Here is a 17,797-nt window from a genome sequence, read left to right as displayed (position 1 = left end):
AGATTTCAGGATACGCGGCCTATGCCCTTGTAGATTTCAGGATACACCGCCTATGCCCTTGTAGACAGCTATTAACCAGCTCAACATCGCTTGCTTTAAAAGCAACGTGACCTCGCCTCACTGACATGTCACAAGGTCCCTGACAGCAAAGCTGCTTTATACAGTAAAAGGCAAGGTCTTGGGGACCCAAAGTCACAAAGAACCATGGTCCGTAAGACCAACATAGGTGTTTGAGATTAAGCCAGGAGGAGACAGGGGCTGGGAGAGTGGGGTTGCACAGACAGAAATAGGACTGGAGGAATCTAGCCCTTTCTTCCTGGTTAGGACCATGTTGATGGCAATGAGAAGATGGGAAGAACAAAAGTTGGAGGGGGGGATGGGGAGTATTGGCAGGGCCATCCCTTTGGGTATCTGCTACGGGTGGTTGGAAGTGTCTAGAATTGCTCAAAATTTTAAATCCAGCCTTGGAGAAACATGCTGGGTACTACCACTTGTAAGTTTCTGCTTTAGATGGGCACGGACCTTGGAAGAGCCAGCCATCTAATTTTGTGTCTTTAGGGCACGGCCCTGCATCTGGAAGCTTTTGGCTCAGGGAGGTGGCTCAGGGCTGTCCTTGGCACCAAAGGATGAGGTGCTATGGCGTCCCCAAGCCTGGCTCAGGAAGGGGCTTCTGGACCCGGGCTCATACCATCATCCCTATTAGTTGCCATAGAATTGAAGTGCTTCTGCATCCGTTGTCCTAAGTGTCCCCTCCCCACTGGCTGCCCTGACACAGCTCAGAGCACACAGGTCCCTGACCCAGGGCTGAGGCTAGCACCCATTCAGAATGGCGGAGGCCCAGGCTGTTCCAGTTGTTGAGTATTTTGGATGTCACCCCCGTGGAGCCCTGCGGCTCGCTCCCACAACCGCATGGGTTTTTGCTCCCGCCCACCCAAGGCCTCTGAGCTCAGCAATGCCAAACGCTCAGCGAATTCGGGTTAAGCTGGCCTTGCTGCATTCTGTGAGCCGCGCCGCCCAGAGAATAATAGCAGCTCCCAGGATGTCAGGAAAACAGCCCCTGTTGATTTTCCAGCCCTTGAATAGCAGCTTTGGGGAAAATGTTTCTGATTTGTGCGGAGGCTCTCCCCTAGCCCCGGCCCCCGAGCGGCCGGTGTAATGCTTCTTTTCATGTGGCAGGATCGGATACGACCAGCGTGGGTTCTTTCTGTCAGATATTACGAGTGGTTATTACCGTGGCAGCCCAGCTGCCATGCAGGGCTCGGCCCTCGCTCGGGGTCTGGCGAGGCGCGGCTGTCGTATCTGAATTTCTTCATCTACAAGATCTGAATCCAATCTAGTGGCTGCGAGCCTGTTTGTGTAGCAGAAAGGAGGGGGGACGTGAGGGGGGATGGGGTGGGGGAGGCCCACGTGAGGTCGCCCATCCTTCCGGGAGGCTTTGCTGGTTAATGAAATCTCTGATTTGTTGGCTAGGGGAGGCCCCCTTTGGCTGACGTTGAACAGCTGAGGGGGACATCGGCGTGTCAGGATGCCAAATGGTGACAGTTTGGACCTGCACCAACAGAACAGGGTATTTTCCACCCTGATTGCCTCCAGTTCAAATGAGAGTGGGCTTATTTGAATCAGGTAGATCTGGGAAACAATCAGAGAGAAAAAGCAGAGGCAGGCTTCAGCGCTGTGTGCGCACGTGTGTATGTGGTGGCTGGCCATCATTTATAATGCCACATTTATAGAATTCGCAGGGCTGCATGTGTTTTTAAGCTTTATTTGAATCCTGATGCTCTCTAGACAGGCCAATTATTTCTCCCCCGAGGAATGCAGGCCCCAGAAGGATGGGGCCCTCAGCCCCACCCAGGCTCTGCTGCGTAGCTCCTGCGCAGGAGGAATATTCCTCTAGTCGGGAGCCCAACTTCCTGTGGGCTCTCCCCAGTCCTGTGCACGCTGAGCCTAGGCTAGGAGTCCATGGTTCTTTGATCCCCTTCCGGAAGTCAGTGGGGAGAACATTACCAAAAAGAAGGTTCCCCAGACACATGCTGCTGTGTCTGGAAGGCGCTTGCAAAGGGCAGGCACGTTTGGCTGCCTCAGCTGTGGTTTGAAGAGAGAGGATTAGGAAGGATCTGGCCCTGCTTCATCTCCTCACCTATGGAGAGCCTCCCCGAGGACGGGCACAGGAGGGAAGCGTACTGCGGTGGGGGAAGGGAAGGCACCTTCAGCAAGGTGAGCCTTTCTGCTTGGATTTATTTCTAGTGAAAAGCCATGGCTTTTCTCCTGGGTTCACACCAGCCCCAAACGCTCATCAGACCATGTGTTGATAAGGTGATCAGTTGAAATAACGCATTGCTCCGTCAGCCCAAGGCAGCCACGCCCTGAGTACTCCACGGCTGGCCCTGCGGGCAGGCCCTGTGCAACAAGGGCGAGGGGTGGGGAGGGAGGTCTGGGGACGGTGCGGGCAGCTGTGCTCCAGGCTTTTTCCCAGGTGCTGGGAAGTCAGATACTTTGCCCGGAGGGTCACTAGCCGTGCTCTGGGTGGGTGGGTGGGGAGGGAGGTCGGGTGGGTCTGTTTTCTTTCTGCATGCTGGGGATCTTACAGCTCCAGGAAAGCTCTATGGGGGCCGGACTCCCTGAGACACACTTAGGGTGCTTTCTCTGGTGGCATAGCCAGAATGAACCACTTCTCGCCCAGTCTAGTTTTTCATTAATTCATTCTGTTTTTGATCACTCCTTGTGTGACCAGCACTGAGCAGATGTCCTTGAGGAGCTCAAGATGGGGGACTGGATGGCGAGTACGACTCACAAGGCTGGGGATCAAGTGCCAGGTGTGTTTGGGAGGGGGAAGTGCATTCCTCAGGGAAGAAGGGAGAGTCACTCTAATGATAACCGACACACTGATTTAAACATTTATTCACTCCAATCACACAGATACACGCACGCATGCTCTCAGCACAAACAGCAGGGAGGCGGCGTCCTGGAGGCTCTACCTTTAGCTACAGCTGGAGTCTTTCTACTGAAGACTCTGCTTATTCTGACCAAGTCTCGCATCTGATGCCACACAGTATACTGCTGCACTGCACAAACCAGAGACCTATGGGGACAGTTCTCAGGGCTTCCAAGGGCTCTGATGTAGGTGAATGTGCCCTCTGTCTGGTCTCGTGAGAACCCGGTGACTGTTCCTTCCGGGGTGCTGTCCAGGCCGAGTTCCCCAGGAAGCAGGCTCTGGTTGGAGATTTGCATGTGCCGAGCTGATGGAGGAGTGCCCTCGGGAACAGCATCCGTAAGGGAGCACAGGCGGTAGGATGGGGCAGAGGAGAAATTGAATTGCGTGCGACGGGATCGCACCAGAGGCTCAGCTGATCCCACGGGCAGCTCTGGAACCAGGAGAGCCCTGCAGAGTTGTTCTGAAATTGAAGTGAGAAGGCAGGGACTATGTACCCCAGCATGGACTGGTCATTTGTAGCTGGGTACACATGGGGAGGGGTCAGTGACCTTGGGTGAAACCAACTCCATTGGCCGGGCGACTTCCAAGAGGGGACTCAGCTGAGGGTCTTCAGCAGCTGACACCCCAACAGCTGGGAGAATGCGAGCCTCAGCTGGGAAGGGGATATCTGGGGGGTGCTTCATAGAGTCCATCACAGATGTCTCCACAGAGTTTGCTGCTTCAGGGAGGACCCACACCGGCCTTATAGGCCACAGCAGGCTGGGAGATCCTCGCTCATGTCCCAGCCCCAGGCCCCTGAGTCACCTTTAGTAACACCCAGTCACACACACGGACATGTATCTGGAGTATTCATCACATATTTGGCTTTGATTAAGCTTTTTTTCGCTTTTTTTTCTATGAATAGGTTTTATTTTTTTAGAACAGTTTCAAGTTTATAGCACAATTGATAGGAAGGCACAGAGATTTCCCATATACCCCCCTGCAGCCCCCAACACACAGCCTCCCCCATGATTGACATCCCCCACCAGAGTGGTACGTTTGTTATAATCAATGAACCTACATCAGTACGTCATCATCACCCAAAGTCCATAGTTCACATTAAGGTTCACTCTCGGTGTTGTACGTTCTGTGAGTCTGGACATCTGATGGATCCATCGTTGTATGATTTTGCTTGGCTTCTTATGTTCCAGCTATCCTGTGGGGAGAATTTATCCTGCATCGCCATTTGTCTCCGGATGAGACAAGCACAGCAGACCTGAATCCAATTTATAATCTGAAGTTGAATCCAACCGAGTCCAGCTGAAATCAGCTAAATTGTAGCTGACCTGCAGATCTACGAGTGAGAAAAGCAGATGTTTACTTCTAGGTGACTCGGCTTCGGGGGTTTGTTTGTTATGCAGGAGTATCATGATGATAGCTGGCTAATACATTAACCCTGCTTGTTCTTTAGAATGATTGGGGAGTTTTAAAATATCCCTATCCTCAGGCATCACTCCCAGAGATTCTGATTGAATTGGTCTGGGGTGGGGCCCAGGTATTGGTAATTTTTCAAAGCTCCCCGGGGGATTCCAAGGTCCAGCCCAGGGTTGAAAACCATGAATCTAGGCCAACAAAGTCATAGCAGCCCATACCTATATGTATTCATCAGGGTGGCCTAAGCAAAATTATAAAGTCTTTAATACACCACCTCTTGCTCTTGGGTTCCTTCTGCCTTTTCACCATTACTATTTACTATTGTCCCCCTCCCCCATCAGCGTAACATCTTTTTTCCTTTAGACCCTCTTCTTTTCACTGTCCTTTACACCTTAGTGTGAATTCAGATAAAGGAGTTGCCTCCCCTGGGATTATTTGCAATTCAAGCTTCATCTCTGTGTTGTAGAATAAAAGGATTATCTCCTGTGAAAAGATCTGTAAAACTGGGCAGAAGAACAGAAGAGTATTTGGGCGGCAGGTAAGTTATCCCAAATCCCTCCCGCACTAGGAATTTGGACCTTCTCTTGGAGCAGAGAGGGGTGGGCTGCAATCAGGGGTCAGGCACCGAGACAGAGGTGCAGCAGGCCCCCGACTCCCAGAGCACTGAAGATTAGGGAGCGTACTGAACTCTTTTCCAATGCACAGAAATGGGTAGGATCCAGGTGGGTTAATGGCCTGCCTCCCTGAGTCTCCCGAATGTTAGGGGAACACAGCCGCTGTTCTGGGTAGTCTGCCGGCATCCCAGTCTCCTGGACCACAAACCAACCCTTAGACAAGCTAGGGCAGGCTCCTCCGCTAGGTTTGGGGCCCCGAAGTCCCCTCCCTGGCCATTCCCTTGCCCTCCTTATTGCTCCTCAGGCCAGACACCCCTTCTTTACTGCCTCTGACCCCAGTGAGCTGATCTTGCCGTCTTTTTCAGGCAATTGAGTTTGATTATCTACAACTGGGTCCAGACCTTTAAATCACAAAAATCCCTTTATACGCGGGCTTCAGGGAGGCCCACATGGGCCTGGTGGCTCCCCACTTTTTATCCTTAAACACAAAAGGCCAGTTATTATCCAGCCTGGTGGGACGTCATGCCTCAGCACTGACTCACACTCCCAAAGGGAGCCCGAGAGATTCCCTTGTCCTGCTCTAAACACAGTAAAGGTGGAAATTCAAGTTTAATCTCCAACAGGACATTCTGTTACAACCTCTTTTCCTAAAGGTTAAGGTGTCACCGATGGAGACATCGGTGGCATGGAAGATGCAGTAGCAAGCACTGTTTTCATTACATATCTAATATCTTCCATGAGGATTGGTGCAAATGACAGCATTTGGGGTGGGCGCTGTGATGCACGTCTCGGGGCCCCTTTAGTGAAGGGCTGATTGACCCAGCTGCTGCTGAGAGTGGTACTGAGTCTTCTGTATCTTCAGGGGCTGCCTCAGAGGGAAGGACCCTCGGTCACACCTCTTCCTGGGGCAGCTCGTGTCCAATGACTAATCAATGTGATACTGTAAAAGCCTGGCCATTTCGGCCCAATGAGGGACAACTTGGAAGGTCATTCTAGTTTCAGAGCTCCCCCTGGAGTCAAGGTCTTAGCTCTCTTTTGCTAACAGTGCCCCGGGCCCCTCACTTTTTGATGAGTTTGTGATAAACTCACTTCCTCTTTGCTTCCATTTCTCCTCGTCTGCTAGCCTGCTCCAAAGGGCTATTGGTCCAGTGTCCCCTGAAGAAAGATGCCCCGTCCTTGACTTCCTGGGATTGCCCGCTGGGTACCAATGCGCTGCAGTCCCTACTTAGCATTTGCGACAACTGTTCACAGAACTCGTGGCCACCAGTTTCCTGTGGTCAGCGGGCAATTCCCCCCACTTCTTAGCAACCATCCTTTCATATGGATTCATTCTGCTCGTCTCCATCTTTAGAGAGAGGGCGTGTGTCATGCTGGAAATAATTAATTCTCGATAACTAGTGGTCTCAGAAATGAGTAGATGACACACTCATAATCACCAGATGATGCCGATAATAATTATTATAAGAAAACATTGTGCACTATTTATTTGATATAGTTGTTTACCTTCTACTTTATGGAACTTGGAATCAGTTTATTAGCAAATAAGAAAACTTACTGACTCGAGCTTTGCCTCTTGCATCTTCCCCTGTAAGAAGACTCCTTCCGAGCACCAAAATGGTCGAAAACATGCAGCAGGAGGGAGCACCTAGAGGGGCAGCCAGGGCGAGATCCGGGTAACCATCCCCCAGACACCCGCAAGTTGGTTTAGCTGAGCTTCACTACTTACTTTGTAACTCTAGTGGATGTTTGTGTTTTTGTCTCCCCTGTATCTGGTAACAGCATCGTTTGAGAAATTAACCGTGACGGTTAATTGTAGGCGTCAATGTGGCTGGGTCACGGTGTGCCCACATATGTGGTCAAACATTATTCTGGTGTTTTGGAATAAGATTGACATTTAAATTGGTGGACTTTGAATAAAGCGGATGACTCTCCCTAATGTAGGTGGGCTTCATCCTATCAGTTAAGGCCTGAGTGGAACAAAAGACTGGCTTCTCCTGAGCAAGACGAATTGTCCCAGCAGATGGCCTTTGGACTTGAACTGCACCATTAGCTCTTTGTGGGTCTCCAGCCTGCTGGCCCACCCTGCAGATTTTGGATTTGCCAGCCTCCCTAATCGTATGAGCCAATTCCTTAAAATAAATCTCTCTCTTTCTATATATATATACACACACATATTGGTTCCGTTTCTCTGGAGAATCCTGACTCTCTCCCATTTCAGGGCATGAGGTTTGCTGGGGCAGCCGCTCACACCCTTAGCTCTAGGGGCAAAGCACACGTCCCAGGTTTGACCCATTAACAGAAGCCAACCACTAGCCACACAGTGACTTATCCACAGAGCCATGAAACACAAGCCTGGCCAATGAGACCTAATTGTGAGACATTGGCTGGAACTATTCGAAAAGAGAAGCTCTCTTTCTGCTGCAGTTTCTAAAGCAGTAGGATGTAAGCCTGGAGCTGCCAATGGGGTGTCTTTACCACCACTCCAGAGAAGCTTTCTTGACGATGAAGTCAACGCAAAGAGGGGCAGAACCAATAAATGGGAACATAGAGAATGAGTACTAATGATGTCATTTGAATGCCTAGATCCAGCCACACCTGAAACTAACTACCTCTGGACTTTTTAGTTACATGAAGCAATAAACTCACTGTTCTAAGATAGTTTGAATTGAGTTTCTATGACTTTTCAACCAAAGGAATCCTAATCGATCCAGTAACCCAAAGGCTTTTTTGCCTAATGTGTGTGGCCGAGTGGGTCAGCCCCATCAGGGTAAAGGTACACAGGGAGATGATAATGGAACACCCCTGGTTGTTTGATGATATATCCTGGGAGGTTGATGCTGTGTGCATGGTTAATTAAGGAGGCCTTGCAGTGTTGGAGCCCCCTGTGGTGCCCTGTTCCATTGGTAGCCCCCAGTGAATCACAGCTTCCGGTATTCACGTCCTGGTGTAGTCCTTTGCCATACCAATGCTGCAGACTTATCCATGTGACTTGCTTTGGCCAGAGGGACATTAGCAAGCATCATGCAAGCAGAGGCTTAATAAGTACTTCTACATTGGAGTTTGTCCCCTTGGAATGCTCCCATTTGGTACTCAGTAGCCATGTTGTGAGGAAGCCCAAGCCAGTGTGTGGAGAGGGCACGTGGAAGAGAACCGTGGCAACCCTGCTATCAGCCAGTGACAACGAATACGACTGTGAGTGGGGCCATCTTGGGCATTGCGAGCCCTGGTGAAACCTCCACATGTCTGCAGCTGCGTGAGTAACCTCAGCTAACAGAAGGTCCGCCCAGTCAAGACTCCTGAGAGAAATAATCAATTTGGTTGTTTTAAACCACTAAGTTTGGGGATGATTTGTTATGCAGCAATAGATAACTAAACATCCTCCAAAGCGAGCGCTAACAAGAACATGAATGAGGATAAGTGACAAGAGCTCCACTGGGGTGGATGACCTGTGTCTCACCCTCAAGGGTCAATGGTTGGGAGAAACAGAGCTCTGGTTTTGTGTGTGTGTGTGTGTGTGTGTGTACGCACGTGCTATAGCACCTAGGGACCTCCCATCTCATTAGCTGAGATAGAAAAACGGCCCCTCCAAAGGCCAAACCGTAGAAGGGGCTGGACACTATGATGTCTTCAAAGCCCCTAACATCTATTTTTGTGTTTTCGCGTTAAGTAAGAACAAATGAACAAACAAGCCCCAGGAATGGAGTTGTTGAGGAACTGAGTTGACGAGGACTGTGAAGGGAGGATTTTGAGAATGGAAAGGAGAAATCTTAGGTTATTAAGTCTCTTAGCTAATAATGTTAATTTCTCAAACTTACAGAGCACTTCCTAAGCGCCAAGCGCTTCGCGAACCTCCTCCCTTTCAATCCTCCTCGTGATTTCGCCGAGGAAGTTTCTGTTATTGCTCCAGTTGTACAGGTAGGTAAACTTGAAAGTTAAGTGATTTAGGTGGGGTTTCTCCCCGAATCAGACCCTAAGCTGAGATTGCAGCACCAGTGGTGAATAAAAATGGTGCTTCCAGAAGGCACCAGAAGGAAGTGGAGGCGGGGAGCCAGTAATGGGCAGGTGAGTGCCGTGGGCAACTGGGACCCAGTCCTCCTGGGGAACTCTGGGAGACCGTAGAACACACCTCAGAGCTGTTTCACCCAGAGGCAAGGGAGCCGGGGGATTTGTTTTCTAACTCCTGACCTCGTTGGCTGAAGACTGCTCCGGGGACTCTCAGTTTCTTTGGCACCTCAGTCCTGCCCTGTGGAAAGTGGCATTTGCTCCTGCAGCCAGAGAAAGCCCTTAGGCTTCTCGCAGGTTCCTGCAAGTAAGCAGCTACCAGCTTGCCTGGGGATAGTGAGTGCCGGGTGCACACAAGCAGGACATCGGCGCATCTGCCACGTTAACTACTTGCCCAGGGTCACGGCCAGGGGCAGTGGTGAAGCTGCGATCTGAACCCAGTCAGCCTGACTCCAAGTGTGTGCCCTTCCTTGACCTCTCTGTGCCCCAGCGTCCCTCTCGGTGGAAAAGAGCAGACCTATGGACAGCACCTTTTCCTGACAACCCATTTGAAATGGTGTTAAAATAATTCATCCCAAGCAAGGCAAAGCCACAGCTTCCACGCCCTGAAAGAACCCCAACGAGTCTGTGAAAGAAATCCTTCGTGACACATCCCTGAGCTGTTGCTGTTTTAGAAAAATGCTCCCAGCGGATGCCGACCTGCTGTTCCGGAGGCCCGCAGAGGCCGGTCTTGCCCTGGGTCGGCTGCATCCGCCCTGAGGGCGTGATGGACCCACGGCCAGGGGTGGGGAGCGAGATCAAAGGCCCTGTGCACGTTCTCACTTTTTGAGGGCTTGGTGAGCTGCGCCATTATAGATGCCTTTAGTGGCTGCGGCGGCCCAAAGGCTCGAACACAGCGAGGTGTGTCCGTCCAGGCTGCCGGGACACGTTGCCTCTGCTCAGCTCAGGTTTCCATTTTGGGTTGGGTCCCCAGCGTTGCCTCCATAGCCCCAAGACAGGAAAAAAGGCTGGGAGGCGGGCAGCGTGAGGAGCAGAATCTAGCCACTGAAGGAGGGGAAGGAGGCAGTGCGGTGATGGCGCGGCGAGTATGCCAGCAGGGCTCTGGTGTTTGCCGGAGAAAACCTCGGGCTCAGGAAAGCACGAACCCCTTGGAGGCAGAGGAGATTAACCTCGCTCCTCTGGAGAGAGCCTTGCAAAGCCGGCCTCAGGCTATGAGCGATCCTGAAACTGCCTGCGAGCGCTGGGCCCCAGTGGGCTGGGCTTGAGAATGGAGAATCGCTCGCTGTTCAGCGGTGGAGAGCTTGAGCCAGGCAGCCTCGGGGACACTCAGGGCCTGAAGAGTGGCAGGACCTCGATGATGCTGGCAGGACCCGCGGACAGCATGTAACCCAACTTTGATTCTCAGAAACTGAGACTCAGCTGCCCGACCCACGGGTGCTTGGGGCTGGGAATTCAAAGCGGCGGGCAGAGAGGGCCAGGCTGAGCAGAAGGCAGGTGTGGCTTCTGCCCCCATCCTTCTCCAGAAAATAACTCGGCCGTATTTTTTCTGTGTCTGCTTTCCCTCCTGCCTCGAAGCCGTCCGTTTCCATAGTGCATGAATTTCCGAGCAGGTAGGGAATGCCTCACCCATCTCTCAGGAAATACACGTTCTTTGAACCCGTCTCATCAGTATGATGAAGAAACAGAGAGCAGATCTAATCTATTGGTGAGTTTTTCTAATTACCAGATTGATTTACTAGGGAAGTCTCCCCAGGAATTTGAGTGCCTTGCAAGGTCTTGCAAGCTGTAAACGTGTTCTCTGAAAAAAGCCCGGCCAAATCCACACAGATATGGGGGAACCGGGTCCCTCTAATCAGGGCACAGAGTTTATTTGTTTTCTAATGGAATCTGAATAGAATTTAACGCACAGCCATTCCGTGTGGAGTGCGTTTATATTTTTAATTAACAAATGAGGAGCTATTTTGTTCCCCTTTGAACAGCAGTCATGTGGGCCTGGTTCCTTTTCGGCCAATTTAGTCAACTTGGATGATTTTAATTATAACAGTCACGAGCACCAGAAATTCCTGCCTCTGACAGCTTCCCGACCTGGTCCATTGACTCTCATTTAAAAACAAGTTCTCCCAGAACAGAGGTCTCCGAGGGCGCAGGTACGCGTCGGGAGAGGGGGCCGGGGACTGTGCCCTAGGGCACAGGCGGAGAAGAACCTCTTCTTCCATTCTGAGACCCATTAGTCCTGATTACAAGGTTTAAAGGAGCAGCGGCCCCTCACGGGAAGCGCTGGCGAAACACGTGGACGTGTAGGAAAACCGTCCCAGCTCTCAAGCTCCCTGGCCCTGCCGTCCTTTCCTCAGGAACTTGGCCTCGGTCCCACGCTTCTTAAACTTGAACATGCACACCAAGCCCCTGGGGATCTTGCCCACGTATAGATTCTTGACTCAGTTGGCTTGGGGTGAGGCCTGAGATTCTGCATTTTCAACGAGCAAGTCACTGCTGCTGGTCCACGGACCATATTTTGAGAGGCAAAGCTTTGGCTGGCGTATCCGTTTCTGGGGGCGGTCCGGAATCTAGAAGGGGGCAGTTGCCTGGAATGCACTCAGGAAGGGCAGGTGCGGTGGTGACTAGGACTGGGTACGGGGAGACACATGGAAGGCAGTCTTTGGTGCAGTCACAGTACCTCCTTGGGGCTGCTGCAGCACCAGAGACACCCCCCACTCCCGTGCCCTGGCACCCCTCAACACATTCCCCATCAAGGTGGTTGCCTGAGCCCTCAAGGCAACGCCAGTGGCCTTGGCTGACCGTCACGGAGCAGTCAACCATGTGCGTGAAGGTCTGATGATTGGGCTGGTTGAGCAGGGGCGTCTGGGGGAGGTCAGGAGCTCTCTGGGGGCTGAGGGAGCCAGCCAAACCACTTTGGAGGCAGAGACAGTCCATTCTGGAAACCAATCTGTCCCCCAGCCCTCCCTGGGCTGGCAGAATGGATGCTGAATTAGCAAAGCGGAGGGAACACGGGAACACAATGTTCCCTGAGAGGTTGCAATCAAAAGGGTCCCAGCCCCCCACCCCCTGCTGAGAATTCTGTGAATTTATGATGTGTCGACAGTTTGAGCCCCAGCACATAGCAGTCTGATGGGCTACAATTAGGAGTCTGTGTTAAGCCCCTCCCGATTCCTCCATCATGTATTCATGGAATTTATGTGGTATCAGCAAAGTGAGCTATGTGCACATTTGGGGCAGGAATTTTAGAACTATGATGTAATCATCCCCAGAGAGGTGGCCACGAGAGGAGAAAAGTATAACAGTAAAGATGAATTAAAAGTCCCAAGCCTATTTAGATCTGGATTCAAAACAATGTGTCATGATTATTTTTATGACATTTCTGAGACAACTGGAGACTTGAACACTGCGTATTTGACGGCATTGAGGAATTTTTGTTAATTTGGGGGTGTGATAATGGAACGATGGCTATGTTAAACAGAGAGCCCTTATCTTTAGTGATGTGTGCTAAAATATTGATGGATGAAATGATATGATGTCTGGGATTTGCTTTAAAATAACACAGGGACAGGAGAAGTGGATGAGAGTGTGAAAGAAGATTGATCGTGAATTAGTAATTGTTGGAGTTGGGCGACGGGTACCTGGGGGTTTCCTCTATGATTCTATCTATTTTTGTATGTTTCAAGTTCTCCATATGAAAATGAAAAAAATTCTAACTCACATCATGCATTTTGCTGATATCACATAAATGCCATGAATGCACGATGGTGGGTGGGGAGGTCTCCAAGTTTGTGGAAAGACACTGCTCTCGTCTCCCCTGTGCTCTGGGCTGGAAAAGGGGAGAAAAATGTTAAGAACATGATAAGCCGATTCACCCACACCTCAGTGATGTACTGCAAAGGAAACGAATGAGACTTCACTTTTGAAGACTGTCTGGGGAGAAAACACTAGTCTATTCTGGAATATGTCTCCAGAGCTCCGAATTAGTTCATCCATCTTTCTCTGTGGGTCTCCTTCTGGATTTTCAGATGAATAGAATCTTGGGAGTCATCTTATTGATTTGTTTGACCCTTATCCCCACCCAAGGCTGGTAGACCAGCTGCCCCGAGCAGACTGCAAGACTGACTGAGCTTGAGAGTGTTAGAGGTGAGTCTCTGAATTGGGAAGGTGGGCTGCACCGTGTTCGTCATGGCCAAAGCAATCCAAGGTCAAAATTTTAATTTAGCCTCAAACTGAGTTGACCAGGGGATGCTGAGGAAAGGGATCATCATGGGACTAGATGTGATGATCACGCGACTAGGCGGAGCAGAGCTAAGTGGGGTGGGAGCGGGGAAGAGGTATGGGTTTCAATCACTTTTGCTCAGGCTCGCCTAAGTTTCCAACAATGTCATAGTTAGCAAAAATCAACCTGGTTTGGTTTTAAGTATAACAACAGATACACGTCCCTGAGCATTTGCTATGAATCTAACACTGCGTTACCACTTGATGAGCACCTCTGTAGTAGGTATTTATTCCCATTTTCCAGATGAAGAAACTGCGGCTTAGAGAACTCAAGCCATTGGCCAAGATACATAACTAGTAACATTCAGGGTCAGGGTCCGGACTAGGGTGAGGCAAGTGAAGACTCAGGGCACAAAATGTGAGGAAACCTTCACTCTCAGGGTCAAGAGAGGGTTGATCCTTAAATTCTGCACCCAGTCACCTTGCTTGCCTCAACCTAACTCTGGCCCTGGTCAGGATTCAAACCCAGGTCTGTACAACTTCTGCGTCTACACTCCTAAATGAGCGCCCAGGGATTTTTCTTCTCTAGTAAGGGATTGATTGGATGGGGTAGCTAGGGAATTATGATCGAGGGAGCAAGAACTCTAACCTGTAATTGGTGGGATAAGAAGGGAGGACTGGAAAATAATCCCTTTGTACTCCACCACGACAGGCTCATCCCTGAACTTGACGTTTTAGGATCACAGTTTTTATTGTAGGGCTTTGTTCTCTCTCTGTGAAATTGCACCTTGCCTGTCCCATGAGTCTGGGTACTGGAAGTCTGCAATTTTTCCACCTGAGCCTTTGCAGCCCAGGGTCTCTGCAATAGAACTAGGCATAGACTTCTTTGAGGCCTTCACCTCAAACTTCTAGTAATCAGCCTCACTTGCACCCTGATCAGTCCTGGTAGACAGGAACTTCCTTACTCTTTGGGGTTATTTTAATATTAGACAAAGACCTTTGCCAAAGTCTTTTGCCCTATACACTGCTGGTGGGGATGTAAATTGGTTCAACCCCTTTGGAAGGCTGTTTAGCAATATCTACTAAAGCTAGCCCTAAACCAACCACCCAGCAATTCCACTTTCAGGTATGTGCACAGAACGTTCACAGCGGCTTTATTCATGATGGCCCCAGACTGGAAACCACCCAGATGTCTGTCAACACGAGGATGGGGAAATAGACTGTAGAATACTACACAGCACTGAAAAAGAAGGGCCAGGGATGAATCTCACAGTTTAAAAAAATGCTGAGCAAAGAAGCCAGACACAAGAGAGGTTAGAATGTATGATTTATTCCATTAATATGAAATTCAAAACCAGGCAAAACTAATCTATGGTGATAAGAATCATAACAATGGTTACCTTCGGAGGTTTATTGATTGGGAATGGGCGCAAGGATGTTTTCTGGGCTGCTGGCAGTGCTGTAGCTCTTATTTCTTGCATTTAAAAAAAGGCATTGCTTTTATCTCTTTTTCATTTGGCAGAATATCTAAACTGCCCCCCCCAATAGCTCAAGGTTCTCGCTTGCAAACCACAGAGTCCACTCTAAATTGCTTAAGCAGAAAGGGATTTATTATGAGATACTAAGTAGCTAAAGAATGCCTAGGAATTCCAAAGACCAGGCCTTGGATGCTTCAGATCCAGGGCAACGCAGACAGGACAACTTAGCAGGAAACACCCGACCACAGCAAACGAGTGTTGTAGCTGGAGCACCCCTGACCCCTCTGCCTACAGCTTAGCCCCTTTGACCCTCAGCAGCGGGTGCCAGAAGCTCTACCTCGGCTGTCCCAAACTGGATGCCTCTGCCACAATTCTCGCCAGAAGAGCTGATGTCTTTGTGTGAGACTGATGCCTCGTATCGCTCACATTTGCATCCAGATCTTACTGTGACTGATCGGTGGTACTCAAGTCATGCGCCTGACCCCTGACCATAGAGGATCCTGGGGGTTGTAGTTTTTAGCTTTTGGGCCCTATAATGGTGGAAGGCAATCCAAGGGCATTAGAATGGGTGTAAAGTGAGCCACTCACACTTCTCTTTTGCCTTTTTCTTTTTCATGGGGAACTGGGGCAATCAGCATTAAGCAAGTGATACGGCAAAGTCCTTGTCCCTGGTGGGAAGGCTGGATGCCCTTTCTCTATGGGTCTTGTCCACATTTAGCCCTGCACGACTCTCTCCCATGCCCTGAAGCGGGCCTTAGTTGGCTTCAGATGAATTCCCTCACATGGTTGGCTAGGAAAGACCAAAAGTCACTGATTTGGAAAACACAGCAGAACCACAGGCCAAATTTCACCCACAAGAGAGAAATAAGAATGACATCCAGGATACCTCGGGGGAATTTCTGTGAGTATGCTCTTGCCTTATTTCCTGAAAAATTCAGAGCATTTTTTAAAACTTAGAAACCATATTTGACAATCCCAGCTGATTTTTGCCAGTGCAATAAGATGGATAAATTTATACGATTAACATGTTTCTTAGGGAATGGACCGTATGTGTGTGGAACTATCTCAGGAAGCCTTTTGGGGTAGAAGCTGAGTTGGGTGGGAAAATTACTCTTCAAGAAAAGAGAGGGGAATCTAGCAGCATCTGAGGGGGAGCTGGTTTCAGGAATAAGGTAGTATGGAGAGAGACAACCAGACGGCACTGACCAGAGGCTGCGTGATGTAAAGTCATCAAGGACTTTACTGAACTCATGAATTCTTTGGTAAGAATGAATGGCTTGGGGATTCTAGGATTGTGATTCTGAAGAAATAAAGGAAACTTGGCATCTGTTTTGTTTTTTGGCACACCATGCAGCTTGTGGGATTTTAGTTCCCCAGCCAGGGATTGAACCTGGGCCCTCGGCAGTGAAAGAGCAGAGTCCTAACCACTGGACTGCCAGGGAATTCCTGCCATCTGTGTTTTCAACAAACCCTCTTTATAATCATGATGCAGTTGGCTTAGGCTGACATGCTTCTAAGGTGACCCCAAGTGTTATTTACTTCCCCTCCAAGCAGGTTTTCAAGAGGACTCACCTCTCACATTTCGTTTAGGTCTTCCCAACCTTCCTCCCCACAGTAAAGCATTGCAGAGGGCTCTGCGGAAATCGATGTTTCCAGAAAACGTGTGTGATATAAGAATGTTTGGGGCTGCAAGTACTAGGTTAGCAAACTAAATGTGGTTTAAATAATGAGAATGTCTAACAAGAAGTCTGGTTTCAGGGTTGGTTAATTCAGCTTTTTAGACAGGTCATTAAAAACTGAAGATCTTCCCATCCTTCTCCATCACCCTCAGAATATTGCATTTTAATCTTCAGCATGTCTACTCGTGATCACAAAATGGTTGCCACAGCTCCAGGCGTCATATTCTTACCCAATCATGTCCAAGGCAGAGCATAAAGAGGAGTTCCTCATTACATACCTTTTTCAACCAGGGAGAAGCATCTGTCCCAGAAGTTGCCCAAAAGCCTCCCCTTCAGGTACCCCAGGGTTATATGGCCATGATCTAGCCACAAGGGAGCCTGGGGAAGTGAATATCTGGTAGTTTCAGTCTTTTAGGGTAGGAAGGCTTTGACAGGAACAGAGAAGTAGGAGAGAAAAAACTGTTGGAGAGTATCTGCCATGGCTACTACTTCTAGTAGCAATGAAGTGTCTTCAACGGTTTTTGATGTTTGTGTTTCCCTCTCTTCTTGAACAGAGATACTGAACCACCCCTCTTCTTATGCAGGTTCAACATAGAGCAGAGAAAAGAGAATACCCAAAATATTAGGGAATTTGTGTTTCTCTGCTAACTGGCTGTGAGTTCTTTGATAAGTCACACCCTCACCTCCTGTTCTGTGAGGTCAAGACCTTTCCAGCTCTAGCCTTTAGCATCATGCCATCCCTTACAGCACTGAGGTTTCACAGCTGTGTGTCTACCTTCCGGGTTTTTTTTTGGGGGGGGGGCAGTATCTTGATCTCCAAATGTCAACTGTTACTTCTTCTGTTGTCTTTATGCTTGCCATTTCCTCCTTCTACCTTTTTATTTCTAATTCTATTGTGGGCTGAGAAATCAGATAACCAAGTTTGTTAGGAATCTGTGTTGATTATGAGTCACTAAGCTCTGAATGGGGGACCAGGAAGTTTCCAGTGTTAGTGTAATGTCTAGAGTGGCTCAGAGGCGCAGAGACTTTTTTTTTGGGGAAGGAGGTAATCTATCTATCTATCTATAGGTCCCACATACCTCGGAGCAACTAAGCCCGTGCACCACAACTACTGAGCCTGCGTGCTGCAACTACTGAAGCCCACGCGCCTAGAGGCCATGCTCCGCAACAAGAGAAGCCACCGCAATGAGAAGCCCGCGCACCGCAACGAAGAGTAGCCCCGGCTTGCCGCAACTAGAGGAAGCCTGCGCACGGCAATGAAGACCCAACGCAGCCAAAAATAAATAAATAAATAAAATCTTTGTAGTTTGAAAATAATCAAACTTACAGAAAAGTTACAGAAACAGTATTGTAAATTCCTACATACACAAGTCATTAGGAGTCAACAATTCTTTTTACCTCATTTTCTTTTCTCCCCCCATCTCTTTCTCTCCGTGTACACACACACATACATACATGCATGAT

The 17,797-nt window shown here is 49.4% G+C and overlaps 1 long non-coding RNA gene across 1 annotated transcript; it reads left to right on the top strand.

The window, feature by feature from the left end:
- Window positions 1-4,240: 4,240 nt before the first annotated feature.
- On the top strand, window positions 4,241-7,326 carry LOC307180067. The gene is made up of 3 exons (XR_013825661.1): window positions 4,241-4,298; window positions 4,812-4,883; window positions 6,901-7,326. It is a non-coding gene; the product is annotated as an uncharacterized lncRNA (long non-coding RNA).
- Window positions 7,327-17,797: the final 10,471 nt, after the last annotated feature.

The sequence above is a fragment of the Stenella coeruleoalba genome (genome assembly GCF_951394435.1).
Source record: "Stenella coeruleoalba genome assembly, chromosome: X".
NCBI lineage: Eukaryota > Metazoa > Chordata > Mammalia > Artiodactyla > Delphinidae > Stenella > Stenella coeruleoalba.
Note: the sequence above shows the minus strand (reverse complement) of the source record. Positions and strands in the feature narration are given on the sequence as shown.